Consider the following 16,462-nt stretch of genomic DNA (forward strand, 5'->3'; position numbering starts at 1 on the left):
GTTTTCTCACTTTCACCCTTCCGATTCTCTCCCCCATCCCACCGGGGGGGGAGCAAGCGAGCAGCTGTGTGGTGCTTAGTTGCCAGCTGAGGTTAAACCACAACATAGGGTTTGTGTTGCAAATCTATGACTAGCTGCCAAAACATTTCATTAGCTAAATGAACCATGATAGAAAGTAGATGACCTGCGTGTATTGGTAATCATTTATGTAGTTTGAAGTGAGGCATGTTCTTGAATCACCACGTTGTTACGTGAGTTTTCCTTATCACTTCTGATCATTCTGAAAGCAGTTGAAAAATGTAGCACTCTTGGTAGTAGCCTGGTTACTTTCAGCATTTAGGACATCAATTAGGGCTCCACTTCTATTGAGAAGGGGTGGGATGAGCATGGGGTTCTGTGGTAACTCTGTTTTGAGCATTTTATTCCCTGCTCTAGAGGCTGCACTCAGAAACAGATCAACTCCTAATCTGTGAGGTGTAAAGATGAAGCTCTCTGGCCCTCAGTAGATGCAGTGGATAATCTGCCCTATCAAATCATTTAAGCATAGCCTATGTTATTCTTCCCGAATATATGAAAGTCTAGGGCTGAGCAGGAGCAGGGGACAGGAACCCAATAAAGTCACAGCCAGAGCTGCAGTAGTAACCCCAGAGGAAGAATCAATAGGAAAATGATCAATATTGAATAGCAAAGATGACAGGGCATCTACATAATTGTATACATTGAGATTTAGCTAATACTTTACCATCTTAATCTATGGCAGTGCAAATGTTTGCTAGTCTTCTGTTGTCAGTGTAAAAGGGTGTAGTTCATTGACGCACCTTGTTCAGATTTGAAAGATACCATTGCAGTCTACTTTCTTCCGTCTTACTAAATTCTCAGGTGTGGCATTACCTTCATAAAAAGTGTATGTAGACAAGATTAAAGTACCACAGAGGCGTTTACTTTCCCCTCTTGGCTGATGGAAAACTCACAGTTTTAATAGATGCTTAACATGCAAAAAATTATTATAAAGTTTATGATTTGCTCTTGATTGTATTTCTAACTAATATAACAGGAATTATTCCCAGGTTGATGTTTGTTTCTTATATGACCATTTCTACTATATTTAAGTGCATGCGAGTGGTTTAAAGTCTGTATTTGAATTTTTCAGGTACTTTCTACAGATATCTGTTTTCAGTTCCTTACAGTTTTATTAAAGTTTAATTAATTTAAGTAGACATTTTCAAAAAGAGATTTCTGGCATATGCAGAAACTTTCAAGGAATAGTTCAGATTAAAAAACAATAATTGACATTTCTGAGAACCAGGTTAGGGAAAAAATATTCTTGTATCCCTGTTGGAAAAAATTGGTTCAATTTTACATTGAAAAGCTTTTAGTATTTTTTTTTAACTTAAAATTAAATAGCGTATTAATAGCAGTAATGTGATTTACCCAACTTTAGTCACATTATAAAAGGTACAAAAACTATTTGTTGCCCACACAGAGATTTCTTATATCTTAGCTAACCGACAAGAAAATATAATTTTGTAAGTGTTGATAGGACTGTAGAAGACATGCATGCTATTTCCAGGCCTTTCTCTTCCTGCCTTTTTTCCCAGTTGTTCCTCTAGGCTGTTATTGTCCGTGTTTGGGAGTAAAAGAGCTGAAAAGAATTGGGAAGAGTCTCTGCCTTCAGTTTTCATTACATCTGCTGTTGGTAGCTAGTGAGCATAGAGAATAAGAGAAAGGATGTGATGGGAAAGGTGAGAAAGGAGTAATGGACAGATTTGGAGGAAACAAGAGGAAAAAGTTGCAAGGACAAGAGTTGGGAAGTAAGCGAGGGTAAATGGTGGAGCACAATATAAATCAGGACGAGGCTGAGAACTGACAAGACCAAAAGGCAAGAAGAAGAGGAGCATGGGGTGGGTGTGTAGAAGGATGTCGGTAAGCATGCTTGTGTAAGGGCAGAAGCTAGAGACAGAACAAGGAGGAAGGGCAACATAAGAAGCTATGGGATAGGCTGAATGATTGCTGATCACTACAGAAAATTCTCCTTCAAAACCTAGAAGTGAATGCAAGACTGCTGATATTTACACTTTGCTGCTACTAGCACATATTTGTGAAGTTAAATGACGAGATTTATGTCCCACTCCATTTTATGGGAGAGTCCATGGAAAGGCAAAAGCCTACTGCTGCTGTCAGTTATTATTTTAACTTGACTGAGTTCCAGGCTGTAGAAGCAAAAGTTTCAAAGGCTGACGACTGTGTACAACTGTTTTGCTCTTTTTTTTTTTTTTTTTAAGCATTAGGAAACTACACTGGAATGAAATAAGTTAAGAGCTAGGCAATATTAGAGACACACTAATTTAGTAAGTCTGGTTTTGAAAATCAAAAAGTGCTTTAAAAAGATCACCTGTGAATTTAGCTTTATTTGCTCAAGACTGTCTGTAAGATAGTTTCCGTAATAAATATGATAACTTTTTTTTTTTTTTACAAATATCTTTTTTTTTTTTTACAAATATCCTTGTGTAGTTCAGGACCCAACATGAAATATTTTGGGACTAAATTCAGGTATGTAGTGAAAGAGGCTATTTTATGACCTATGTTCAGTTGCGGTAGAGGTATATATTATGTAATATATTATGTATTATTAAGCATATTTTATACGACTGAAGAAACAGAAAGTCTGGTCTCATGGTTAAACTTTGATTTTGTTTCCTTTTTTGGTGCAGGATTCCTGTAGGTGGCTGCTTGGTTCATGTGAAACAAACTTTTTGGAATTGGCCACCGCCCATTTTCTGGGTTTTCAACAGGAGATGCCTACACACATTTTGTGAAACTCTTATGTTAGTGCAGCTGCATAGGAAATAATGTGCAAGTGCCAAGTTCTCTGAAATATCAAGTCCGAGGCATTTCCAACTAAATACTGCAAATTCTTGGATATTTTAAATTATTTTGTTCTTAATTTCTTTTTGACTCAGTTTCTTATTTATAAAGTCAGGAATTTACCCCACTGATACACTGTAAAGAGAAATATATTAATGCTTGTAAAATGGTTTTCTGTAGTGAGAGTACAGGAGAAATATGTTTGAAGAAATTAATAATTTAATGTTCAGCTCAGGGTTTAAATACTATATTTTGTTAGTCTGGAGATACATATTATACTAGGGCAAAAATAATATTGAATGATGGAAGAAAAATAACAGGTGTGAAAAATATCATATCAGGCTACAGTTGCAAATTATATCAAAACACATGAATGTAAGAATTCTAGCCACATCAGTTCTGACAAGTCTTAACCAAACTGAATTTTGAACCTTAGATTATTTTTTACCTTTTTTTTGCTATTACTCTTAGTATTACTGTAAAATACAGATTCCTATTTTGGCCATTCAGAATCATGGAAGCTGAGATTTCTGTCTCTTGCAGTTCCTATGACAACACACCCAGCTCACTGTTTCTGTCGTTTTCTAATCTAGTCAGCAGGTCCTTTTTCTTCCTTTCCTGGTTTACCCTTTTCACAGTAAAATCAGTTGACATGTACAGATAACTAGCAGAGATTGCTCACTTCTTAAACCTAGACCTCATAGCATCAACTACAAATACTCATTGATATAGTTGCGACTGTTCATTTCAGTGCCATGGATGTACAAGGATAACAGTATCAAACTGTTCTTGTATAGAAAATACACTGCCTGGGTCACTTCTGACCAGTGGAGCAGTAGATGCATTGACTCAATGGATACTAGGTTATTTGTCGCTTCTCTAAAAAATTAAAGTAGTGTTACTCAGTTATGGCCAGCTGATATTTCGGAGTTGAAATCTCAGCTGAATTTTCTATTCTCAATTTGAGACATTAGGAATGATAACACCTGTCATGATAAAACAAAATCAAAGTAAATAACATCAGAATGACAGTCTCTTAGCAGCAGAGAAACACATTATAAAAACCCCTCACACATCAATAGGGCCTCTGTAATTGATTTTTCTAGGAAAGGGATAGAGATAGTTCACCTATAATCTTTTTATAGAAAAACAATGTTTTCTTTGCAATAAAAATAGCTATACTGCAAAAAACTGGCATTATAGCATCCTGGCATGCAGTTTTGAAATTTCTCTCTCTGTCTCACTTCCTGGGTTCAAGGTCTATTTCTATAGTGGAATAAACTATGTAACATAATTAACAGAAGCCGGCATTTGGTTTTGCAATAGAAAATATCATGAAAAATGTTAAGTGGTTCTACTTTGACTGTGCTGAATTTTTCAGAATACGGGCCAGAAGAAAGGAATAACTCTCTGCTCAGAATACATATTTTAGCCATGAGGATCTTTTCTCTACAAGATCTACATGAAGCAACCGTATCTCACTCCAACCTTGTATATACTTATGTCTCCTAGACATGCCATTCATTTGCATGTGAATACCACCTAGTGGATGCACAAATCTTTGCACCTCAGTTTTAAGAGCTTCTCCTTCCTTTTTTCAGGAACAATGCAGGTTTTCCTCAAAAGCTAGTGGGACCTAAAGCCCGTTTCTAGCTTGGTCTCTTAAAGTAAAACTTTTGCTAAAATGCTGTATAAGGAGCACTTTCTGATGAACACCGAATGGATCTAATCCTGTGAGTCACCATCCTGAACGCCTTATTCACTGACAAATCGTTTTTTGAATCCGGTAAGTTGCTTCAGGTCCATGAAGCTTCTCTTTGCTTCCTACCCCATCTGTGTCAGTACCTTGCCACACTCAAACTTTTCCCCATCTTCTCGCTGCTACCAATCCTTTAGTCTTTTTCCTCCTTTGCATTTTTTTGTCAGTACTTCTTCCACCAGAAACTAGATGAAAACTAAAAAAAATAAAACCATAAAAAACTCAGGACTTTGAGATCTATTACCCTTTTTCTTCCTTTTCTTTTGTTGTCCTGTAGTGAGCATACTACAAATTTGTTTTCCTAGGTAGCTTGCAACACAACTTTAGTGTCTCATAACTATTTTTTATTTGATGCATCAGGCCTTTATTTTAATTTTTGCTACTGAATTCTGTGTTACCTGGTTTGGGGAGAAAATGAAAACTGAGTAGGTATTTGCCATCTCCCAAATGGCATCACTGTAATAGGTATTGCTCTCCGATTGACAAAAGATTAGTTATATGTGTGCAGAGAAATGGAAGTTACCTTCTAATCCAAGCTATCTTTTCTCATGCTGTATTAATGATGTGTGTATTAATGATGTGTGTAATAATGATGTATTAATGAAGGTGTGCTTCCTGCCACGTAAAATGTATTATGGGACTATCTTTATTTCTCACTTTTAAAAATACTACAACAGTTATCATGTTATATCTTATCTAGGCAAGAGACTACCTGTATTACTTTTTAATTTGTAAGAATTTACTTTCTCTGTTACAAATTACTTCTATGTCTGTGTGGGTTACCTGTAACATGCTGCTACACTCTCTCTCTTTAAAAAAATCTGTGAGTGCTGGTTTGAGAAAACATCTTAATTCCAGTCATCCTTGTAATTTACATATCACACATCCCCTTGTTATCTGTTATTGTCTCATCCTGGGTTATTATTAGGCTTTACCACTTTTGCCTTAGTCGTAGAATAATAGGCTGCAAATGTTTGTTGTCATTACGTCAGTTTTTGAGAAAGAAAAATATCATTTGAAATTGTTTGGTTTTACTAAATGAAAAAGAGCCACAACTAAGTTTTGACTAACTTCTTTTCCGTATCTGTGTTAATTTCAAAGTTATTACTAACAGAATAGTGACTTTATCTGGATATGTCAAAGTAATTATCCCCTGCTTTGGCATATTCAGTTTTCCATTGTTTTAATTGAACAGTATATAGAGGTATTTAATGTGTGCTAGAGAATGCATCATAAAAGAGCCGTTACATGTTCTAACATCTGTTGATATCTAAAAATCTCATTATTTTACAGCCTTCAGGGTGGTTCCATTTCACTCTTTCTAATTCTAATATAGCCTAGAAATATTGTTTGACTGAGCTCTTTAGCTTGTTGTTTGAATTCTCTTAAATCTTCCTTAGGCACTTGAGGTTGTTATCTTTAGACGTACTGCAAACAAAGCAAACTCAGTTCACTCTAGACACAGTTGCAACTGATTTTATGGCCTGTGTTGGGTTCATCTCATGATGTCTACACTTTAGAGGTACCAGTCCTAGTCTTTGATATAGTCTTTGCATCCATGTTGCTCTAGGGTAGACATTTCTGGAATGTACCAACCAACATGCGTTCCACAGGGAACACACCCAAATGGTACCTATTTAATTACCGTTTCAGTTTTAACACATAATATTGTAATGAAGTGTTTAATATATGACCTATACAGAATGGAATTGCCATCTGCGATATTTATGAACCAGCCACAGGCCTTTTCCAGCCTCCTCCTTGTGTGACTGTGAAACAGCAGACTTCATGAGAGACCACATCTGATATAACACTAGCACCTCTAGTGCTCCTGACTTGTTTTGTTCGTAGTGCTCAGGAAGCCATGATATGATTTTAGTTGTGTCTCATTCTTCAAGACCGAGTTAGATGAGCCACTGCTGCCTGACCAGATTCTTCATTCTGGTAGAAACAGTAATCTAGAACTTTCAGAATATGGAAATTAATTCCACAGATACAAACCAATATGTCTTCAGGTCACAATGGATTGCATTTGCAACCATGTCTGCAGGAAGGACATTTTGGATCTTGAAAAAGTGGTGATTTAAAATAAGATCACATTGGTTCATATACTTGCTATGGCCATCAGTAGATCTGGATATCTAGATGAAGAGAGAAACATTTGAGATCTTTCTGCATGTGTTATTCAACACAGGTGTACCCTATCACCGTACAGTCTTACAATTCGTGTGTCCTAGTAGCTGGAGTGTAGCTTGGGACAAGCAAGTCCACTATAGGCATGATTGTGGCTTCCCCACATGTAGTTTATGGCTCCTGGATTGAGGGCTGGGCCCCCAAAATGGGGATTTGTGATGTTATTACAGTGGAAAAATAACTATGTAAAATAAAAAAAGCAAAAAAAAAAAGTCTGTAAGACATGGCATTAGCTCCGGCTTGTAGATATTTGTGCCATTATACTTCCTTATGAGAACTTGCACTTCTCGCCTTCAACAGCACAACAGGTAATTATGACATTTCTCAAAGTGAAAAGAGGGGATTCATATCTCAGAGTACATTTACTCTATTTTAAAGTAAATCTGTGGTTTAATAGTTCCAGGTGCTTTAGTGTTCTGTACGCTTGGTTTCCCAAATACATAGTTCCCCATGATCTTTCTATCTTCTATTCTTGCGGCACCAGGTTTGGTCAACAAATACCTACTCTTTCCTTGGATTTTCTGCTAAATGCATCCACAAGCAAGTCGATAAAGAATGACTGAGTATCATCACTTATGTGAGATCATATGAAATTTAGATGGAATTCAACATTGGTCTAGTAATTTATATTTCCATTAAACACTTGCACAAATGTATATTCAATAGAATATATTAGAGAGAAAAAGATTCACACATTTATAAATAATATTGCAAATAATATTGCCAGATGAAAAGTAAATACGCATATAAAAAGTAAGTATACAGAAACTAGATGGTTTCCAAGGCAAAAATGGAAAGATTCTCATATGATCAGAATTTGGATATTAAAACAAAACATGAGGAAGAAAGGCTCATATTCTGTTTCAGTAGAAAACTCACAGCACAGCTGCAATCATTCATTGTGACAATAAAATTGCTGTATATCAGAAGGCTGAGAGGGGTATATCATGAAACTGTTGAACATACAGAATGTTTTTCATTATGTTTCCTTAACAGTATTTCCTTTGCAGAGGTGTTTTGAACGATGACGTTTCTGAAAACAAATGGATTCAGTTTTTATTTATGATCATATTTTTTTAATAATTCGTAATTAACACATTTATGTTTTTCTTGATTAACAAGCAGACCTAGTATGTAGAAATACAGGCTTTCAAAATACATGCAATGTAGTTTAGAGGAAATTTTTACAAGCTTTAGTGTGTTTGTGAACTGCTTACTCCAGTATTGTGTAGTTGCTGTTCATGCTGTGTGTTCGGTCACTTAAGGCATTGTTCCCGTACTTTGCCTGGATGAATCAATGTCTTCAAATACAATAACACTTATACACGATAACAAATGGTGTTTATATGATTCATAATTTCTGAAACCCAAAACTTTGCTGACCTACTAACATTTTCTAAAATGCCAAGAAATTGCACAGAGAAGAATCATTGCCACTATAGGGAAGAGTAATTTTATGAATTATAAGAATGTTCTGAGGTGAGAGAACTGACAATTAAAGTAACTATAAAAGAACCAACAAATCCAGGAGACAAAAGGTAGATCTAGAAAAAGCAAAATATAAGCAATTGCTATTTTATACTTTTTTAAAAACCAAAATTGCTATTATTATTTTTTTTTCCTAGACTGAAAAACTTTTTATACTTTCAGTTTGGGCACTAGATTAAAAAGAATAATTAATAACACTTTTTTAGGATAAATAAACCTTAATTATGTTTCACATCTTGTAACTTGATGGATCAACTCTTCATAAAATGACAGCAATCTGAGACTTCTGAGAGAATATATGGTAAGAAAACAGAAAACATGATCATCATAATAACTTATCACGTTATTTGATTTTTGCTGTTGCACTGATTTGTTATTTTTCTCTGATTACACCAGTGCAGATATTTTTTCCTTCTTAAATATCAGTCTACTGCAGGGAATTCTGGAGTTCAATGTATGTGATGAAGTGAACTTCAGATGAAGTTAATAGCAATTGCAGCAGACAGTATATTGTCAAATGTGTTCTTGTGATGAGACAAACTTTTAACAGCAGAGCTCCCTTTCCATAGATCTGAATTTAGCGCTGACAAAAAGAAAACATATGCTTAAATTTAGATGAAACTATAGAATAGAAAAGAAGCTGTATTATGGCGTATAATACACAGTAGTGAATAATTTGTATTTTATTTAACTAAAGAATATTAAGCATACTGATTCTGCTGGTTTTCTCTCTTGGACTCAAGGATATTACAGGTCTTTTGCAACCTAAATGATTCTATGATTCTATGATTCTGCTGGTTTTCTCTCTTAAATCAACTTAATATCAGTTGTAATCCAGCCTAACTACTTCTCATGTGCATAGATAGTACTGAGGGGAGCACTTCTTCTCCTTGAAACTATTTTTGCTTTTTTTTTCATATGTGTGTGTATGTGCTTGTCTATATTTCTCTGTGGTGAATCCTACAGATTTTAAATTATGGACATTATTTGTTGAATATTTAGTAAGAGAATTAAATCTAGACTGCATACCAGAACCATCATTTCCCTTTTCCCTGGTAAAGAAGCAATCTTTCACTTTAATGATAAGCAAAACAAATGTTTCTGACCATGGATAAGAACACAACATGAATAGGATATGGAAACCCACAGGTCTCGTTATAATCTGACCACTAGTGTACACTGCTGAAATATGACCAGCAAGCCCTTGGACAGGTTGCTCTAGACCATTAACACACAGCCACACTGCTAATGAGTTATTCTATCCAGAAAAGCATGTGATGAATGTTAATATTGAAAATCTAACTCACAAATGTCCTTTGCTGTGAGACATTTTTTATTGCTGGATTTCATCTATGCCTCTTTCTCATAATGTTTAACATAATGTGCAACAGTTCGATGTTTGGGGCCTGATTTTTTTAGGGGCAAATCAGCCCCATGGCTTGGTTGGAATGAGTTAGAGGCACCCTTTTACATGAGTTGAGCATTTGGCTTAGTGTTAACTTTGCTCAGATTTTTTGTGGAAATTTAAGAGAATTTTTGTTCGTTTTATTTTCTTTAATTGAAATCTTAAAAATATAGATCACCATGAAATTCCAGATATACTTTGTGCATTTGAAAGCCCTAATACTCTCAAAATTGTTTGTTACAGTGTACTGGGTCTGGCTGGGGTGGAGTTAATTTTCTTCATAGCAGTCCGTTTGGTGCCGTGTTTTGGATTTGTGACAATACAGTATTGATAATACACCGATGTTTTGGCTCTTGCTGAACAGTGCTTGCACAGCGTCAAGGTTTTCTTTTTTTTTTTCATTTTTCCCACTCTGTCCCACCAGTGAGCAGGCTGGAAGTGTGCCTCCAGGACAGCCAACCTGAACTGACCAAAGGGATATTGTATAGCATATGATGTTGTGTTTGGTGATAAAACCTTGGGCAAAAGAAGAGGAAGCAGAGGCTTCCTTTGTGGCTATGTAGTTTGTCTTCCCAAATAACCATTATGTGTGCTGAGGCCCTGCTCTCCAGGAAGTGGGTGGGCATCTTCCTGCCAATGTGAATAAATTCCTTATTTTGCTTTGCTTGTGTGCACAGCTTTGCTTAACTTATTAACTGCCATCCTGAAAATGTTTGCAAATAATAAAAATTACTTTATTCTTAGACATTATGCCGTCCTACTTTCTCTTACAGTAGAGTCAATTAATCGAATCAAATGTATGAAATGCATATCTTTGTCCATGAAGACTAGCTTTACAGGTATCTACTTTAGTGCTTAGATTAAACAGAAGAGTCCGCTACTTCTCAGATTATGATTTTCATTTTTGAGAAGTTTGACATTATTTCAGAGGCTACAGGGGGTATTCATGGGTTTACAGCAACAGGGACTCTGTGGCCTTGGATGTTAAAATGCAATAAGGGCAAGAAAGGGAGATTCAGTTTCCCTGGTAAACTTTCCCTCACTTGGCTTGACTATGTTCAGAAAACATATTGTGTCAGGAATGAGCAGCAGCTTTGTTATATTTGTCTGAATAGCCTATAATTAAGTCCTTCAAATACACAAGATGTTGCTTTTCAAAAAGATAATAAAAATAGACCACAATTTCATATTTATTGATATATATTTTTAAATAATTCAGTTTAAAAAAAAAAAACAAACAAGGCATGAAGTGTCATAACATCCTACCAAAAGCTGGGCTGTGAAAATAACAAATCCATGCCATTTTACCAGTTTTACCAGATTTAATAGAGAATAAAGAAGTTAATGTTACTAACAGTGAAAAAAAGTTTAATAAATGATGTATTACATAAAATTGCTGATATAATTTTCTGTTTTACAAAATAATTCACTTTTTTCTTCTAAAAAACATTTTTTGTCTTCTTGGTAAAGACAGAAAGTATTTGACTTTCTTTCTAGCTATCTACCTATCCTTTTTTAATTCCTTCATTTGCTTTAGTGCCAGTTATGTGTGATTTAGAATCACAGAACAGCTGAGGTTGGAAGAAACCTCTGGAGATCGTTTAGTCCAATCCCCCTGCTTAGATCAGGGTCAACTCGAGCAGGATGTTCAAGGTTGTACCCAGTCAGGTTTTAATTATCCCCAGGGATGGAGATGGCACAACTTCTCTGGGCAACCTGTTCCAGTATTTGACTGCCCTCACAGTGAAAAAGTTTCTTCTTATTTTTAAATGGAAATTCCTGTATTTCACATTGTACCCATTGCCTCTTGCCTTGTCTTTGGGCACCACTAAGAGTTTTACTCCTTTTTTTTTACTCCCTTCTATCAGGTATTTATATACATTAATGAGATCACCCCTGAGCATCCTCTTGTCCGGGCTGAACAGTCCCAGCTCCCTCAGCCTCTCCTCATATGACAGATGCTCCAATCTCTTAATAATCGAGAAGCTAGCTAGCTTGAAGCAAATCTAAACAAATTTCATGTCCACAACAAATATGAGAGAAGCAAGACAATCTTTCTGTGCATCAAGCTTTGAGCATCCATTTTGAGAACTAAAATAATAGAAAATGTTATTGTGGTAGCGATTGCTGAAAACATGGTCAGCACTTGCGTGTTATAAAGAGTATGGATAATGTGAATTAGCTAACTCATTCCAAAGTAAATGAGATTACTACCACATATCTCAAAAGTATAAATTCCATTAATGCTATGGCATGGTTAAAGGAAATGAGTTCATACTTAACTCCTGATTTTTGTTATCTGCATGAGTATAAATTCAATAATATATCTTGTGCACAGACTGCTTTTTTTTTTTTTTTTTTAAAGTTTGCTGATGCCACTTAAAAAACAATGCTTAAGAACAGAGGAAGTCCAAACTGAAAGAATGGATTTTCCTCATAAGGCCAGATAATATTATCATCAGAGAGGGTTTTTTTACTCTTTATCAATAGTTTGAGGCAGGATAACTGTTTATAGATTATCTATGTGAATCTGTGTATTCAGAAAAATCTGCAGTAAAGGAAATTCCACAACTTCTCTATTATTTATTCTTGTCTTAATAATTAGGAAGTTGTTATAATATCTGGTGAAATCTTTACTATAAAATTATTTTTTGTGAAATTTGCTTAGTCCTACTGGACATATTGATGGAGATATCAAACAGAATTAACAACTTTTTCTGTAAGCTATTTTTTTTTTGTGAAATCATGGAGAGATATCAAAGAATTAACAACTTTTTCTGTCAACTATTTTTTTTTTGTGAAATCATATTTCTCTCATTTCTCTTGTCTAGACAAATTGTGAAATAACCATCAAAACAACATCAAAGAGTCTGATAATTTCCCTACACTTTATTCCCAAAATCTCTTACATTTTTGCTGCTCATTTAGATTTTTCTCAACTCCTCTAGATCTTTTTTTAAGTAGATGTCCCAGACTTGGTGTAGTTCTTGTGCTAAAGTTTTAATTAGCAGGTATAGAACAGGGTAGAATAATGACTTGCCCTTGTCTGTTATTCATTACACCAACAGATTCTTTCCTGCTATGCTGCTACCTTCGTATTTGTGCTTTGGTTTTCACCTCCTACCTAAGGTAAAATACAGCATACTTTGTCAAAGATCATCTCATTGATCACTGTATTGTGTATCAAGACCACTTTGAATTCTGATGCTGTCCATCTAGTTTGGTCCACAGACATTTTATTCTGTTACCTAAGTTGTTAATAAGGCACTAAATAAAACTGGTCCAAAGCAGAATGTATATGAAAGTTTTTAGTCTAAGGCATTGAAGGTCAGTCGAGGTTCTTCCTCCAAGTAAGTAAAATAGTTAATACTTTGAAATAGAAGTTCCAAGTATCTTTGGTTTGGTCTTGTTTACAATGAAGAAACAGAGACTTATGTTAGAATCAGTATTGGCCTTTTCTGCTTTATGATGAAATTAAAACTAAGATTGAAATTTTTCATCTCAAATGGACTTAATCTTAAAACATATCATCAATGCAGCCGTGAAGCATAAATTCAAGGGCATGGTAGTTTTTCCAAATAGTTTCATTACAACGGACATTGTATTTACCTGTGAACAGTATTGGAACAAATATGGAAATAGAAGTTCTATTTTTCCTCAGTGTGTGCAGAAATCAGCGTGTCAGGGGCTGAATATGGATGCGCTGTCTGTTTCCTCCACTGAAATGGTTGACTAAGAAGCATATTTCTGTCTCACTGGACCCAGAACATAATTTTCCAGCTGAACAGCTTGGGAAAGAGATTGTTTACCTCAACATCATATGTATAGTAAAATGCCTGGTGCAGGATTTGTATCTGACATCATGGCCTTCTAGGACTTATTTTTCTTTCCACTTTGGTCTTAGTGGTCCACACTTTAAACAGATTACTTTGATTTTATTTTGCCTTTAATGAGATTTATTGTCATCCCCTAAAGATAAGCAGTGGTAATAAAACACCAAATCAATTTATTGTTTTCTTAGGCATTTGGGACATAAAATGCCAAAAGTGTTAATGTGTTTGGAAATTTCACCATTGACAAAGTGCAACAATTCCTGTTTCAGTTTTTTATTGCAAATACTCAATCTCTCCTACTAATGTTGTCTTCTTCTCCAATGTCAGACATTTTTTTAATTCTTTCAAGTGCTCTGAAGATCCTGGTATGTTGCAGTAGATATTTACCAATCCAACAGAAATTAAGTCTTTTTTAGAGTTTTAGCATTTTTACAAAAAGTCTTGGTAACAATGGAATAAGACATAAAACCAGGCAGGTTGCACAAAATCAATGTATATACTCACACTGAAAAATTCTAACAGTAAAATCTGAAAACTGTAGTGAGTAGTAGACTCATTTTCTTACTGAAATTAAGAAAATCTTTGCTTTTCTGTTCTGTGTTACCTCTTATGAAGTCTTCTATAAAATTTAGACATGTACTTCCACCCTTCTCTGTGCAGTTTTCTTCCCATTCATATCTTGAATTACTAAAGGATTTTAAGTGTTGAAATGAGTGATAGGTAGATAGAGACCAAGGTACTTGTAAAAGTCTGTCTCTAAACGCTTTGCAGTAGCAAGCCTCTTATACAGCAACAAGCACAGATCGCCTTAGCCACTACCGTCTCTTAGACTGTTAACATTGTAAAGTCACAAATCAGAAATCTCAGATGAGAGTGATATAAATATAGTTCTTTTGTGTCAGTAACCATGAGCTGAAGATGTAAATAAAATTTTGGAGTGTACCCTGGTCAGCAGAGTAGGATTACAGCCACCTTCTCAGCAAAAGAAAACAGATAGTTTTGTCAATGACACAAGTAGATACTTCACACTGAAGCTATTGCTGTCAGGTGATAATAATGAGGTGTCTGCTTGTCTGTCCAAGGAGGTAAATGCTTCAATATGACAAACACAAGGTGTCAAGTATGGAGACGATGGGTCTAAGATTAGGCATGAATTTCCCACAAGAAATAGGGAGATATTGAATTATACTGGCATACTTCATGGACTGGTGACTTTATTTTCACAATTTCCAAGTATTACCTCACCATTTTTACAAATGACAAATAAAAAAGAGACTAAAATCAAAAGTATCAATTAACTTGGGCTAATTTAAATAATCTGAAATCTGTTTCTCAAAATTAACAATTTAGAACATTTTTCTTCTCAGTGCACGAACATTTTAGGGGCTCAGGTTTAGAATTCTCAGCATACAGAAGCATCAATTACCAGGCATCCAGGGAAAGATTAATTTTAGGTGATTTTTCTTCCAATAACACACCAGCTCAGGGGCAGATTTAGAGAAAAAACGTGATTTTCCAGCAGCACTTAACTTATTAATGTGTAAGGCTATGGCTTCTTTTCTTTTAATCCTTGCTTCATTCTGTATGCTCTTGCCACCTTTGGTGACAAATTATTCCACCCCAAAGCACAGTCCAATCTGTGTGTTGAATGAAGCATCAATCATGGCTTCTGGAAAATTAGTATGCGAGCACATAAAAGCTGGAGGAGTATCAGATAGAGGACACTTAATTTTGATTGCATAGGAAATGCATTGGGCATACATTTCTAATTATCAATTCATTTAAATAGATGCTTTTAAAAAATTTCCTCTGAAACATTGTGGCTAGAATGAAGGAACATGCCTATTCTTTGTCTTTGTTTTTTATGTACAGGAGCTCTCAAATTCAGGTTCATATCTTTACATACTCTCCTTGGCACACATGCAGCCAAACAATTTCTTTGATGAAAGCATTTAAAAAGAAAAAGTTTCTTGCCATTTTTTCCCCCTTGTTTCCTTATAGGGTAATTCTGCTGCTAGGCAATACTTTAAATCAGCTTGATTAGTGAAGCAATAGATTTTTACACACCGTTCCAAACTAATTATTTAGTCACAAAAGAATGAGTCACACCAAACCAAGGGTCTGAGAGGACTGTTGATGAACTCACCATAACCTTATGTTCCTTTTATTGATTTCGTGGAGCATGTCTAAAATGACAGTAGCAGCACAGAAGGTGCTCTTGAGCATCATCAGTGATGTAATTAAATAGAACAAATCACATTAATTGATTAAACATTAATTTTTACTTGCCTAGTTTCTCAAGACAATGTTAGACTTGTTCAATCTAACACTGTTAACTATGCATAAAAGATATAAGCTATTTCTATTTTTCCTCCCATTTTTGGACAGGGCAATGTTTTGGCATACAATAATCAAATCTGATTTCAAAGAATATTGATTAATCTGTAATTTCTCAGTAAAAACAAAGGAATTTGAATGACAAATGTAATATTTCTTTTTTTCCTCTCATGACACGTTTGAAGAAAATTTTATCTAAAATCTAAACATTATGTCTGGTTTTGGACTCAGAAGTTTAGAAATTTAGTAAGTATGTGTTTCAATGTGGAGTGTATTTACACATGTACTGACTGTTTGATCTACAGAAGATTCTCTCTTAAGATTTTGTCTGAATATTTTAACCTAAAAAAATTCAGTTTCCCTCCAGCTGATGAGTGTCACAATGCGGCATCAAATTAACTGTATTGGGTTTATGTGGCAAGGTTTTGGTAGTGGGGGACTGTAGGGGTGGCTTCCATGAGAAGACATCAGGAGCAGCCCTCGTGTCAGAAAGAGCCTGTTCTAATCAGCTCCAGCTCCAAGACAGACTTGCTGCTGGCCAAAGCTGAGCCCATCAGTGACGTTGGTAGTGCCTCTGTGATA

This window comes from Aptenodytes forsteri, unplaced genomic scaffold (genome assembly GCF_000699145.1).
Source record: "Aptenodytes forsteri isolate BGI_AS27 unplaced genomic scaffold, ASM69914v1 Scaffold45, whole genome shotgun sequence".
Lineage (NCBI taxonomy): Eukaryota > Metazoa > Chordata > Aves > Sphenisciformes > Spheniscidae > Aptenodytes > Aptenodytes forsteri.